The sequence below is a fragment of the Gossypium hirsutum genome, chromosome A02 (assembly GCF_007990345.1).
Source record: "Gossypium hirsutum isolate 1008001.06 chromosome A02, Gossypium_hirsutum_v2.1, whole genome shotgun sequence".
In the NCBI taxonomy this organism is placed as follows: domain Eukaryota; kingdom Viridiplantae; phylum Streptophyta; class Magnoliopsida; order Malvales; family Malvaceae; genus Gossypium; species Gossypium hirsutum.
In genome coordinates this window covers 65,683,120-65,698,679 of record NC_053425.1, presented here as the reverse complement: position 1 = coordinate 65,698,679, position 15,560 = coordinate 65,683,120, and the positions used below count along the sequence as shown (strand labels likewise).

Here is a 15,560-nt window from a genome sequence, read left to right as displayed (position 1 = left end):
AAGGCCCAATACTTCTAGGCCCAAAATTCGGGGCGTTACAAAGTAAATGACGTATGATATGCATGAATGTAAGGAATTGTCAAACATTCAGTAACCAATGATACTGCCAAATCATAATGAGAATATTGTGTACCTCTATTCTCAACAATCTTCTACTGAAACAAGGAAAAATTGCCTACAGTTCTTGTAAACCTGTTTAGCAAATAAAGTGTTGAAAATGTTTCATAAAGATAAAAAGTCCTAAATATTTCAGCAATGAAAACTATAGCAGATTTCTTCTAAATATACCTAGGTTATCTCTCTCCTAAACTCAACTTTTTTTAGACACTTAATCAATTTCCAACACAACATTTTTCTAGGGAATTCATATTGTCACATGCTTTTATACTTGAAAACCTCAATGAAGCATACACTAGACTGTCATCTATTATATCATGTCACAATTTGAATATAAATCACTCATGAAACAAAAGCTTTTAACTAAAAAGATGGATGGAGCAAACAACTACCTTCTAAGAAATTTAGCTTAAAAAATCAGTGGAGTGTCCCTACAATATATACTTTTTTTAGACAAACACTCATATCTGAACTCATTTTTCTGGTCAACAATATAATGGAGCAAACAAAATATTACTGACCTGCTCAATAGATTCAAATATTGGAATATTCATATTATTTTACAATGACATAAATTATACACTATTACAATAATGAATTTAAGTCAAGAAGTCCTAAATTTATTCAAAGAATGCTACTATAGTTTAATTTCATGTATATTTCAATTATTATACTTTTAGAAATTCATTTTCAACAATCCTTTTATGCTAAACATGCTTAAACAACTATCACAATATTTTCTAAGCTTACAAAGAAAAGTTATTATCCTCATTAAACATCATTGATAACCATATACTCACATAATCAGGTAGTTGAATGGAAATTGAATGTTATGGCAAAATGATTGTATGAACAATTAACAACACACCCCCAAGCCTAAGGGATGCATTGTCCTCAATGCATGAACATGAAAGAAGTAAATAAATAAAAGCTATATGAATTTAATTAACAGATATGAACTAAAATGAATTAAAATTATGAAGATCAAAGGTTCAATGATAAGAATGTTACTTTACTTTGGTTGTGGAGATTTTCTTGCAACTCGTTTGTAATGTTGCAGCCTATCCTGGTCATCACAGCTTGAATAGTTTTACCAGTAGCCTTCTTGACTCTTTTTCTCTTAAGCTAGTTGATGGGCACCTCTTCCTCATCATCGTCAGTATTTAACTTTGTAATTTCATCAATCAATTAATGAACTACATGTTCCTGGAAAATTAGAGGGGCCTTAGATTGTGGTGCAGGTGCAATAGTCTAAGTGGTATCCATTCCATCATCAGCAGATTCAATGTGGATAGATTCTGTCATGGCTTCATCTCTAGTAGGTTTTTCATCTTCTACTTTAGGATTCAAGATAAGTTCCTTAAGAAAAATAGAAAATGGTGGCATTGGGTGTTAGAAGTTCTTTTGCAGGGATTTACAAATGGCAATATCACGTTGGTAAACATATCCCCAAAAGATGGCCATCTCTTCTTGAGCTTTGCCAAAGTCAGTGAAAAGTATTTTCTGAAGTTTTTCCAACACAAAAAAACTGTTGTTTCAAACCTTCTACAGCTTCAAGCATTCAATGCTCAAAATCAGTGTGACAAGTCGAAGGGATAGCAGAAGTAGTCCTAGGAGGAAAAAATGAAAGTGTGTCAGTTTGCCTTAGCATTTCCTCGCCAGCCAGTTTTTGGCAATGTGCGTAGTAATAGCCACTTTGTTCGGAAGGTAGTCTTCATTTGCTGACAAGGGAACCTTGAATTTTTGATAGAGTGCAGTAATCGGTGAGGGAAATTTAAAACGCGAACATTATTTTGGGCACAACGATAAATCTCACAAAAGATAATGTTTCCAACGTTAATCTTTCGGCCCACCTTTTAGAGTGGAGAAGCAATAATTTACCTTTGGATATTGTAGCATTATGTGTAGAAGGAATGGGATGGGTTTTCAAGAAATGGTACCAAAACTTGCATTGAGGCTTCAATGAGACTCTATCGACAGTGTAACAGTCATTTCTTGAAATTGACCATTGTGTACCTTCGACACAAACATCAGTGAGAACTTGGGTTAAGTGCTATAGGGACATTGTCTTCATAAAGCCAGCATGCTCGTCAGGACCTTTAGACAGTCCATATTGGGCATTAGAGTCCTCATCAAATAGAACTGATGCACCATGCACGTATATAAATACATTGTCAGGAGAAGTAATGTGGGCATAAAACTTTTTTACTACCTTTGAAAAGACATCATTATGATGGAGACAGAAGCTTCCCCATCCATGCTTTTCAACAACTGAAGAGATGGCCTCTGTACACCCTATGAATGGAACATCCTAAATAAAGAATCCTTTTTCCACGCAGAATGGTCTTTTGGAAATATTTTTATAGTATCTATCTTCAGTAAGTTTACTGAAGAACGTGCATGGAGAGGCAGAGGTTGAAATAGAAGCTGTTTGGGAAGCCATTAAAGAAAATATAGAAAGCTTGAAAATGAAAAAGGCTAGACTTTATTATGGTTATGTAGGAAATATGGGGTAAAAGCATAAAGCAAAACAAGATGAAAATGTAGGAAGAAACTAAATCAGCAAGGTTAAAACGTGGGAGAGAAGAAATTTTGACATGTGTAATAAGATTGGCCTTAATCATGGTCTGACAAGGGAAAATAGTTGGCATTTAGCGGGAAAAGGAAATGTATTTAGTGCAAATTGTAAAAATTAAAAGAATCCAGCTACTACTTTTAGTTTGTACGTACTATGGCCAAAAAAGAAACCTATAACAAGACAAAATACAAAGTTAGATAAATTTATTGGGTAACAAATAAGGAAAAGTTTAAAAAATAAAATAAATGAAGAAGACTTCTACAAGAGAACAAAATTAAGTATTTCGAAGAGAAATAATTTTTTTGTCGTGCATTATAGGAGCTCCAAAATAATGTTTTAGGCGTTGGCCATTGACTTTGAAAGTGAATCCTATTTTTCCATATTTAATGTCGATAGCTCCATGAGGGTATATACGCTCGACTTCAAATGATCCAGACCATCTTAACTTTAATTTGCCGAGAAATAGTTCAAGTTTGGAATTGAAGAGTAAGGCTTGTTGTCTAGGTACAAATTTTCATGGCAAAATTTTCTTGTTATGCCTGTCACGCCCTGAATTCTGGGCTTAGAATTATTGGGCCTTAAGCATGGGAACTGTTAGTAGGTGGCTTATAAATATTTTATTTCAGCAAGAAAGTGACACAAATTGCATGTTTGGTGTGGTGGTTAAGTGAATTGGGTGTGTTTGGGGATGTTTGAGAAGTCTTGGGTTCAAATCTAGGGTTTAGCAAAATTTTAGTTTTTCCCTTAATTGAACCTTGGCTTTAGCTTGTAGGCCTTATAAATATTAGAGGTTAAAATATATCACAAGGAAGCATGTGGTCTAGTGGTTGTGGCATCATTATGGTGGGGAGGAGATCTTGAATTTGAATCCCATGATTTACAAGGTACATTTATTTTATTCCCATGAGGTGAGAGAGGTAAAGTTGGATTAAAACTCTCCTGAGGTGGTTGTGGACTTGGTAAAAGGGGAGGGGATCAAGGGACAGGATGTTGGTTGTTGGGGATTTGAAGGAGTGGATTATGGAGAAAAGGGTGGAATGAATCAAGGAATTTCAAACTTGGAGAGTGTTGTAGCCAAATAGGGAAGCTAGTGTGTGCAAATTTGGCTAAGGGTCCCTTTGTGTGCATTTTATGTAATTGGAGGAGTTGTTCTCTTATGCAATTTCGATTTTGGGGCACTTGGTGCCTAATTTTTTTGAGGTTTACTCTTCCTTTTCGATTTTTGGCCAAAACGTTCATTTTGATATCCTTTCACTTTCTGGTAGAAGCCGAATATTGCTTGTCATTCGGGTAACTCAGTTTCATTTTTCTCAATTGTTGGTACTTATTCTTTTTGACCATTTGGTTCTTCTTGAAACCAATTGTTCTTTTCTTTCCCTCTAAGCCTTTTTCTAGACCGATTTCTTCTATCAACATTCTCCCTCAACCCTTGTTTTCTCTGGCTGATTATCTAGTCTCTTCTTCCCCTCTATTTCTTTTCTCTCTTCACCCTTCCATTGTGTTTGGTGCATTGGCCGATTGGTGTCAGGTAAGTCTATTGTGTTCCTTCATCCTTAGTTCTTTCCTTTTTGCCCTCGTTCATAGTGTTCTTGTATTTTAGTTCTACGTGAGGAGTGAAGGTATTCTCAAGGGACTTTTGTGGCATTCAAGATCTTGTGCCATCATTCGGCTAAAGGTAACTCAATCCTTAAAAATCTTGTGGTGCACTTTGTGTGTGTTTGGTAGTAGAGGGTGTTGGCTGAATGTCTGACTTCCTTATATTGGATCTAGTATGTTCTATAAGGTTGTTTTGATTCTAGTTGAGTATGTATAGGAGACCATCATTTAATAGACCGCTTTGGGTAGTGTAGATCCTTGACAAGGAATGGAGATCGCAAGGTTAAGGAAGGAGTGAACTCTGCTTGCTTAATCAGGTGAGTGGTACGATTGGAGTTTTTACATGTTGATAAGAGGGTGTTAACCCTAATGGTTTAAAGACTAACGTTGGGTTATACTTGAATCTAGGTTGGCGTTGTGGAAAGTCGCTCACGTATTGCAAAAATGTGTGTAATCACACTACCACAACGTTATACGACAAAAGCCGAAAAATTGTTATCATCGGTGCCACACGAGTGAATGCACATTCGTGTGGTCAGCTAAGTGCAAAAACGCGACCATGTGACTATAGAGACCACTACAAGTGATCTCGTGGGCATGGGTCATTTTGGGCCACATTGGGCCGAAATGGGCCGTGTAGACCCAATGGGCTCGTGAGCCCCACATGAATAAAATCTACGGTAAGTGACAAATTATGAACTGGGCTATGGTGTTCGCGTAGTCGTGACTCAAATTCGGCTAAATGGGCCACATAAGCGTGTGGGCCCACTTGGGCCTAGTAATGGGTCGTAGGCCCATTTACACCTTTTGACCATCTAGGTTACCTGAGTCGCTTGAGGTGACGGTAAACTATCTATGAGGTCGTAATCTGTATTGGGACCATAAAATTAGTGAAATAACCAAAATAACCCTAAAGGGTAAAGTGACTGTTTTGCCCCTCGAGGGTAAGTGACTGATTTTTCTGTGATTGGTATGATTGATTTTATGTATGACATTCTGCATACATGACATACTGCTTGGGATTGGGATATTGTTATTGAGGAAGTGCCACATATTCTGATATTAGTAGCTTTGCTACGACTTTAGTTAGTGCCGCAACCGGTACTAACACTGCAAGTGTAGGGATGGCGTGGGTGATTTATTCCCCACAAGTAGTGCAGGGTTGGACAGAGGCAAGTGCAGGGTTGGATGGGTTATCATGCATTATTCCTATAGGTTTGAAATTGAAATGGGCTAGGCCCAACTGATATTGGTTCTGATATGGACTAGGCCCAACTGATATTGATTCTGAGATGGGCTAGGCCCAACTGATACTATGATGGGTTGAGACCCAAATGCTAATGAATCGGGCTTTGGCGCACATATCTTCTAAATTGGACTGCTTTGTTACTGACTAAGGCTCAAGCCCAGATTGGTTCTAAATTTTATTTTTGATAGACGGTTTGGATGCTAGGGGATTACACACTGAGTTTCTATAAACTCACCCCATTTTTAACTGTGAAAGTAATCCACGACATTAGGAGGATCGGTGCTGCGAGGGACTCAGAGATGGCCACAAAGTTGCTTTTGTTATCTACTATGTTTATTTTCTTCTCAGTACTTTAATTTCAGTTTGGGTTATAATAAGGCCTCTCTGGTTTTTATTTTAAACTTTAGGATTTTATTTACTATGTTTGATATTTGTTAGAAGTGGATCGCAGTTTTCCAAAACAATAACTGTTTTCAAAACACTACGTTTTCGCAACTTAACTTTTAAACGTCATGTTTTCGTAAATCGACTATTTTAAATTAAGCTTCCACAACAAACACCGTTTAAAATAGGAATAACTTTCCAGTGAACCACTTTTTGCAAAATAAACCAACATAAATAAAGGTTTTCACAAGTTTTAAAATGGCCAGAGGTTTTAAATGGTAAGAAGGGTTTTCAATCGAAACATGTTTTTCGAAAAACACTTCAATGTGACACGCCAGATTTAGCCACAATGTCTAGGCCGGGTTTGGGGTGTTACAATGCAATCGCTTTGTCTTTTCTTTATACAGTCTAGCATTCTTACAAGCTTGAGCCCAAAATTCATCTATCTCATTAAGCTTTAGTAAGCGATAAGTTGCAACAACACCGCAGGCCATGCTTAATTTATTGATTGCCCAAAATGCTTTGTGTTCTAGCTCAACTGGCAAATGACATGGTTTGCCATAGGCAAGCTTGAAAGGTAACATTCCCGACGGAGTTTTGAAAGCTGTGCGATAAGTCCACAAAGCTTCATCCAACCTTGTTGACCAATCCTTGCGGTTGGGATTGACAACTTTCTCCAAAATTTGCTTGATTTCCCTATTGGAAATTTTAGTTTGTCCATTTGTTTGTAGGTGGTATGCTATAGCAATTTTATGTTTAACCCCATATTTGTTTAAAGCATTGGCAACTAATTTGCAATCAAAATGTGAACCTTCATCACTAATTAAGGCACGATGGGTACTAAACCTAGTAAAAATATTTGTATGCAAGAATCTCAGAACAGATTTGGCATTATTTGCAAGTAAAGTCACAGCTTCAACCCATTTGGAGACATAATCCACAGCAACAAGAATGTAGATCTTGCCTCAAGATGGTGAAATGGGCTCAAGAAATTAATTCTCCACACATCAAATAATTCCACCTTTAAAATATTTTGCAACAGCATTTCGTGTCTCCTTGATAAGTTACCAATTCTTTGGCAGCGATCACATCTTTGATAGAACTCATGAGCATCTTTAAACATGGTAGGCTAATAGAAACCAGATTGTAGAACCTTTACAACAATTCGCATGCTTCCAAAATATTTGTCATAAGGTGCAAAATGATAGTGATGCAAGATACTTTGAATTTCCTCATCCGGAATACATCTCCTAATTACTTGATTTGCACACTACTTGAATAGAAATGGCTTGTCCTAGTAATATTGCTAGACATTGTGAAGGAATTTCCTTTTTCCTTGATGATTGAGCACAAGTGGTAGTAGCCCACTGACTAGAAAGTTAACAATATCAGCATTCTATAGCAATGCCATAATTGACAACAGGTGCTCATCCGGGAATTCGTCTTTAATCATTTGACTATCACCATAAGTATTCTCTACTTCCAGTATTAACGAGTGATCAGTCACTTGATTTTCAATGCCTTTCCTATATTTGATCTCCAAGTCAAATCCCTGCAGCAATAATACCCATCTAATGAGTTTGGCCTTGGCCTCTTTTTTCGTCACCAAGTATTTAATGGCAGAATGGTCTATATAAATTGTGACTTCGTGCCTTCCAAATAAGCTGTAAATTTTTCAAAGGCAAATACCACTGCTAACAATTCTTTCTCCGTGGTGGTATAATTGAGCTGTGACTATGTCAACGTACGACTGGCATAATATATAGCATGAAACATCTTGGCTTTTCTTTGTCCCAAAATTGCTCCTACAGTAAAGTCACTTGCATCACATATCAGTTTGAGTGGCAAATTTCATTTTGGTGCAGTGACTATAGGTGTTGTAATCAATCACTCCTATAACTCTTCAAATGCTTTTGAGCATAACTCATCAAAATTAAATGGTTTGTTTTGTTCCAACAGTTGACACAGAGGTTGGGATATCTTACAAAAATACCTGATAAATCGACGGTAAAATCTAGTATGACCAAGAAAGCTTCTAATTCCTTTCATTGAAGTGGGTTGTGAGAACTTTTCAATGACTTCTATTTTGTCTTTTTCGATAGTATTTCCTTATTGTGAAATCTTGTGGCCCAAAACAATGCCTTTACAAACCATGAAGTGGCATTTTTCCCAATTCAGAACAAGATTTGTTTCTTGACATCGGCAAAGTACTAACTCCAACATTTTCAAATAATCTTCAAAAGTGTCGCCAAACACAGAGAAATTATCCATGAATACTTCAAGGAATTTCTCCACCATGTCAAAAAATATTGCCATCACGCAACACTGGAATGTTTTCAGGGCATTACATAACCCAAATGGCATTCTTCTGAAAGCAAATTTTCCATAAGGATAGGTAAATGTAATCTTTTCTTGATCAGTAGGAGATATGGGAATTTGGTTGTACAGTAGAAGGCTTTCCTTGCTAGTCTATCCAACATTTGATCTATAAAAGGCAGAGGGAAATGGTCCTTCTTCGTTACTTTGTTGAGATTTTAATAATTCATATAACTCTCCAACTTGTGAAGTACGTGTGGGAATGAGTTCATTGTTATCATTACTAACCACAATGACCCCTCCTTTCTTGGGTACACACTGAACAAGGCTCACCCAAGAGTTATCAGAAATTGGGTATATAATTCCAGCATCCAACGATTTGATAATCTCATTTTTAACTACTTCCTTCATGACAGGATTCAGTCTCCTTTGTTGTTCAATAGATTTGCTATGGCTATTTTCAAGTATTATTTTCTGCATTTCCTTTAATATTCGCAATTGACCATCTTAAAGCTCTCTTGTATTTTTTAAAACTTCCAATAATTGCATCTCTTGGTTTGTTGTAAGCTCGACAAAGATAACTACAGGCAGTTTATCATTATCTCCCAAATAAGCGTACTTCAAATGCATTGGTAATAGCTTCAACTCCAGCATAGGTGGATCTTCTATTAACGATCGAGGAGGGTTGAACGATCGACCTAATAAGTCTAATGATTCAAAGCTCCTTCTGAATCCATTTCCAGGTTGTTGAATGTCCATCAGTTCTTTAGATTCTTCAGTCAATTCTATTCAATTTCATTCAACAGAATTTGCATCAGAATTGTTGTGTATATGACCTACAAATTCTTCCTACGCTCTAATGTCAACAAATTCAGCAGCATGGTATTCTTCATCTGGATCTGCACAATTTAAAGCATCAAACACATTAAATGTCAACTACTGATCATTAATTCTCATGGTTCATTCACTTTTCTATACATCAATTAATATTCTACCAGTTGCTAAGAAAGGTCATCCAGATATTATGGGTACCTCTTTATCTACTTCACATTCCAAAATAATAAAATCTACTGAAAAAATGAACTTGTCAACTCTTACCAATACATCTTCAATTTTACTTTCTAGATGGACGTATTATAATAGCCTAAATTTTCAATGGTGTCGAAACAGTGATTCGAGATCACTAAATCTGAAAAATGAGTTGAAAACATTATTAATTTAGTGAATATAAGTTAAATGCGAAGTTAGGGAACAAAAATTTGAAATAGCGAATAGTGGACTAGAAATAAATATTAAAATAATTAGAATCGAAAATGAGGTATCGAGACTTTAAAAATTTTAAACTGAGCCATAAATATTTTTATAAATATTTATGGAGTGTTAATAAGTTAGTATTAAAGTTTCGTCAAGAAATTTTAAAGTTCTGATAGTTAATTGAATAAAAAGGACTAAATTGTAATAAATCTAAAATTGTAGGAAATGATTAAATAGCTTAAATGATAAAAGAAAGAGGGTCTAAAAGGAAAATAGACCCAAGGTCTATTTGGGTTGGATGGCAAGGGCATGAAATCAGCAAGAAAATAAGGAGAAATAAGGGTAAAATTGGAATATTGCAAAATTTATTTAATAAAGCTAGGACTAGAGTGGAATTATCTAGATTTCTCTTTATTTTTCTGCATTCTCATCAGCAAAAACACCATAGAAGGGTTTCCTTAAGCTGGTTTTTCATATTTTTACTGCAAATCGAGAACCCGAAGCAAGTCAAGGAAAAGGAAAAGTAGTTGATTAGTCCCGGAACTTTTACAAATTTTGCAAATCGACCTAGGTAAGTTCATATGGTTGAAATTTAATGATTAAGTGTTAATTTTATGAATTATATAATGTATGATGAGATATATTTATTAATGAATTGAGAATAAAATAATAATATAAAAACCGAATAAATGATCAAATTGAGCGGAATGTCGGATTTGAGTACTTCTGATCAGTGACAAGTGATAAGTGGTAGTCTCAACTACACTTATCTGATTAGTGACAAGTGACAAGTGATAAGTGGTAGCTTTAGCTACACTTATCTAATTAGTGACAAGTGACAAGTGGTAAGTGGTAGCTTTAGCTACACTTATCTGATCAGTGACAAGTGATAAATGTGATCTGTGTAAGACAGTTGCAGGGCTACGGCTTCAGAAAATGACAAGTGATCATACGCAAGACCATAGTTATATTATGGCAAAGTGAAAGTCAAGTACTCAATTTCTCGTAACCGTTCCCTAATTTGATTAAGAATGGTATGTGACAAATTGGCCCAAAAGAATTAAAGGAAATGAATCAATGGTAGTGAGTTTATACAAGGGAACTCACCAATGATTGTGGTTGACAGGTGAACTTAATATTTGTGTAAATTGTATAAATATATGAATTTTTGGTAAGAATTATGTTTTATGGCTATGAACGTACTAAGCTTCTATAAGCTTACTTGAGTGTATTCAATGTCTCTTATAGATTGACGTGGAAGTATACGGTGGATCGGATCAACACAGAGGATCACACTATCCACATTATCTCTGGTAGCTTTTGTAAATTTTCTTTTAGATTTATATAGCATGTATATGGTTTGATGATTATATAAATGCTAAGACTTTTTTAATGAATATCCATTAAAGTAAAGAGTGTTGAATATGTTAAATGGTATAATTATAATAGAAGTATAATTTGGTATCAAATTGGTTGAAATGGATTGGTTGGTTGGATTGATCTCGATTTTAGAATTTGCAGGAAAGGTTAGATATTTATAAAGCGGTTATATTGAACTTATTAAAAAAAAACTTTGAGATTTTGTGAAAAATTCCCTATGGTTTCGATTTAATTTCGGTTTGGTTCCAAGTATGTTTTGGACTTTGGAAGCCCATTTAAAGGACGACATGACATGTTTCGGTAAATGAATAGTATTTAACTTGTAATAATAGAAAATTAATTCGGTAAACTTCGCTAATGCCTCGTACCCTTTTCCGACAATGAATATGGGTAGAGGTGTTACACATATGATCTATCAACTAGTTGTAGTGTGACTATAGTTGGTCTTGCCTTTCCTATCCCGAGTTTCCTGAAAACTGACATAAGCATTAGATTGATACTTACACCTAAATCGCATAATGCTTTGCCTACATAATGGTCTCCAATAGAGCAAGTTATAGTGAAACTCCCTGGATCTTTTACTTTTGGTGGCAAATTGTTCTTTAACATTGTTGTGCACCCTTCAGTAAGTGCAACAGTTTCAAACTCCCTTGACCTTCTCTTCTTGGATAGGATACCTTTCATGAATTTCATATATTTAGGCATTTGTTCTTCCACCAAAGGTATACTAATGTGTAATTATTTCAAGACCTTCAGAAATTTCTTGAATTGAACATCTTGCTTTGACTTTTGGAAATGATGGGAAAAGGTGGCGGTGGTCTTCCTTCCATTTGTTGAGGCTATTTGCCATGGCATCTGTATTGGCTTTACAAGATGAATTTGTTTTTGTATGCTTCTGTATACTCCCTTATTTTGTAGTTTGTTCCACTACTAATTTGAAAGTTGTTCTTTTGGGAACTTTTGAACTTTCCTCCAAGTAAAGGCATCATTCACAACTCTTGGTAATTGAATGCCACTCTGAAGTGTTATGGACTCGCATTGTTCCTTTCCTTTAGACCGAGAACTTTTTGTGTCATTAGGTAATGGTCATTGTTGTCTAGAACTTAGTGTAATGGCAATTTGTCACACTTGATTCTCCAAGGCTCTTAAGGAAGCTGCCTGACTCTGAATAATTGCATCATTCTTAGCCATATAGTCCTTTAATAGAGCTTCCATAGTTGTTGTTGCAGACGACAAATGTTGTTGCACACTTTTCTATGGCATTGGTTGACTGTATCCAAGTGGTACACCAGCCACATTTTATCGATTAACATTGCTAGCATTTCCCATCCTTGATTGCTCTAGCTGAAACTCAGATGTTGTTTCCACCCTGGATTGTATGTGTTGGAGTAGGGATTATTGCTGCTCCAATTAAAATTCCCCATGTAATACACAGAGGCTGGATTTGATGGGTATTCATAAAAAACATGATCTTCTCCATAGTATACGCATGCTAATTTTGTAACCTTCATCTCCTACACTATAGAGGGTCTTTTAAGAGTTTTACTCATATTTGTTAAAGATGATACCTGAGCTGTTAAAGATGTAATTGCATCAAGTTCCATTGCTCTAGCAACTCCTCTACTAGTACCAACTCTGGTAGTGAGGTACTGATAATCATTGTTTGTTATTATTTCAAGAATTTCATATGATTCATTGTAGGATTTTTCAAGCAATGTCCCACTAGTAGATGTATCCACCATCATTCGCATATGAGCATTTAATCCATTGTATAACATTTCCATCTGTGCCCAATGCTGAAAACCAATGATCGATCATTTTTAAATTAGTTCCTTAAAACGCTCACATGCTTCATATAATGTTTCATCTTCAAATTGCCTAAATGATGTAATGTCATTCCTAAGCTTGGAATTCATGTTTGGAAGATTGTACCTAAGTAGAAATCTTTAACACAGTTCATTCCAAGATGCCACCGTACCTGAAGGTAATGCATTCAACCATGATCTGGCACGATCTCACAATGAATAAGGGAACAATTTTAACTTAAGGGATGAATGTAAGTGAATCCTTATTGTTGAAAACACCAAGTTGTTGATTCTGTGGAAGCCTTTGTAGCTATTATGTGGAAGCCTTTGTTGTTGTTCTAAGGAAGCCATTGTGGATGTTCTGATATATGTGAGCCTCTATGGTTGTTTTTTGTAAGCCCTTGTGGTAGATACTTCATATGTGTGAGCCCTTGTGGCAGGAACTTGTTACACGTGAGCCCTTGTGGCAGAAATCTGGTATATGTGAGCGTTTGTGGTGGAACCTGCTGTATGTGGTAGCCTTATGGTTGTTTCTTTTATATGTGCATCTTTATGAGGATGATTGTTTGAATGCAAGTGGATGCCTCAGTGGATATTTGATGATGTATGGACACCCTTGTGGCTATCTGTTGACAAAGTGTATGTCTGCAACTTCCAAGGAAAACGGAAGATATTTAAAGTGAAGTGTACGCCATAGTGGTGCAGTTCGTGAAATGATCTCAGGACAAAGAATTCAAAGCCAATGCCAAAGTGGCTAATGCCAAAGTGGCTAACTCTAAAGGAAGAGTGAGTAGTCAGAATGAACCTGTAGGTAAGTTGGATGAAGCCAACTGAGGTAAGATAATCACTAAATGTGAATGAGTATCAGGTAAGAAGAGTGTAATACTCATGTTGTGCTAAACTAATGAGTATTGTCTGATTTCATAAAGTATGTTGTGACGTTTTAGATTTGATGTGTATGGATGAATGTTGTGATGTTATATGTTTATTATATATGTATATAATGTTGTATGTATGAATGATAATGCCTTGCTAGGTACTTGTGAACTTATTATGGATGCCTCTAATTGCAGGATTCATTAGAACGAAGAAAGATGAGATACGATGCCAAGGCTCTGCCATGGAAGTGATGGTATGTATTGATATGCATACAGAGAATATGAAAGGAAAGATTGTGGCTGAAGTGTAGTCTATGCCAAAGGTGTAACACCCCTTACCCGTACCTGAGACCGGGACAAGGTACGAGGCATTACTGTACACAAACATGGACATTCCGGGAAAAATGGGTTATAAAATTTCATTCAAATTTAAAACCAATCGAACAAAATCATATTGTCCCTATTATGGACCTACGAGGTCCAAAACATGTGTTAAAAACGATCCAGGACTAAACTGAGAACTTAAGAAAATTTTAGAAAAAAAATTTTATGTTTAAGCCTCACACGCCCGTGTGGAGGCAATGCAAACGCCCGTGTGCTTAGGACACGCCCGTGTCCTTTACCCGTGTGGAATTAATTTTCATTTTGAACCTACAAGGGTTTTCACACGGCCGAGCGCACGCCCATGTCCCTCACACGGCCACGACACGCCCTTGTCACAGCCCGTGTGCAAAAACCTGTACATTTTGTTTATGACATCATCATCCATTTAGGGTCACACGGCCAAGGTACACGCCGTGTGCTAGCTGTGTCCTCCACACGGTTGAGACACATGGTCGTGTCTTTACCCGTGTGTTTACTACCATGCATACTGACCTAAAATTCTAGGTGCAGGGGACACATGGCCATACAACACGCCCATGGAGCTGACCGTGTGTCACACACGGCTTAGACACATGCCCTTGTGTCTACCCCTGTGGACCTTTTGTAGGCTATTTTCCAAGCCCTTGGGTCACCCTCAAACATCCATACACACTAATGTACTCCCTAGACATCTATCATGGTATAAATGTGCATTTAAAACCTTCTTGGCCAAGGTCAAGCATGTTACTTCATTCCCCTTTTTGACCTATATTAATATTACCCTCTTTGCGTTAGGGTTACCATATACAAAAATCACATTTTATACTTGGCCCATTTTAAAACTCATGCCAATTATGACATAAACCATTATCAAGTGATTTGGCTACATTACACACGTCCATATTACATCAACCATCACATGAAAACATTCAAGCATGAACATGCACAATTAGTAGGTTTACAACCTAAATCAATATGAGTCATATCTCATGGCCATATATAAAATGAATAAGTATATCATTTAAGCCCTTACTTTGGCTAACCAAATGGCACATATAACAAAAATGACCAAGAATCCTATACATGCCATTATAACAAAATAAAAGTTTCTATATACCAAAGTAAGACAAGTTGATATTGTGATCGATGCTCCAACTGTCTTCCAATCTTCACGAGTCTGCGAGCTCTATAAGACAAGGGAAAAGAGAGGGGGTAAGCATTAACATGCTTAGTAAGTTCAGATAACAAGAAGGTAAACTTACTGATTATTTAGCATACAACCATATTAGATATTCATTCCAACAAGTATAGTATAATTCCTTTATCACATACATTCAATCATCAAGTTAGTCTCAAGTTAAAACATTATTGCATTAATCTTAGATGAGCTCATCAATTCAAGTATTTCCATTCCATTACTTATATTAATCCCGTTGAATTTCTCAGAATCTCGATGGATATCCCATTTACTGTCAAATCATACAAGTGATCGTTTCAAGTACGCACTCCCGCGAACCTCGCTCTTACAGCGGGATTACCAGTCCAGGCTAAATTCCTTGCAACGACAATTGCTCTCATGAGCTCGGATTGGAATTACCAGTCTAGGCTAAATTCAGACCCTAATCGGATTACCCATCCAG

At 36.3% G+C, this 15,560-nt stretch overlaps 1 non-coding gene across 1 annotated transcript; it reads left to right on the top strand.

The window, feature by feature from the left end:
* Positions 1–12,675: 12,675 nt before the first annotated feature.
* On the top strand, positions 12,676–12,781 carry LOC121217114 (small nucleolar RNA R71). Its single transcript, XR_005913316.1, has one exon. It is a non-coding gene; the product is annotated as a small nucleolar RNA R71 (small nucleolar RNA).
* The last annotated feature ends 2,779 nt before the right edge of the window (positions 12,782–15,560 follow it).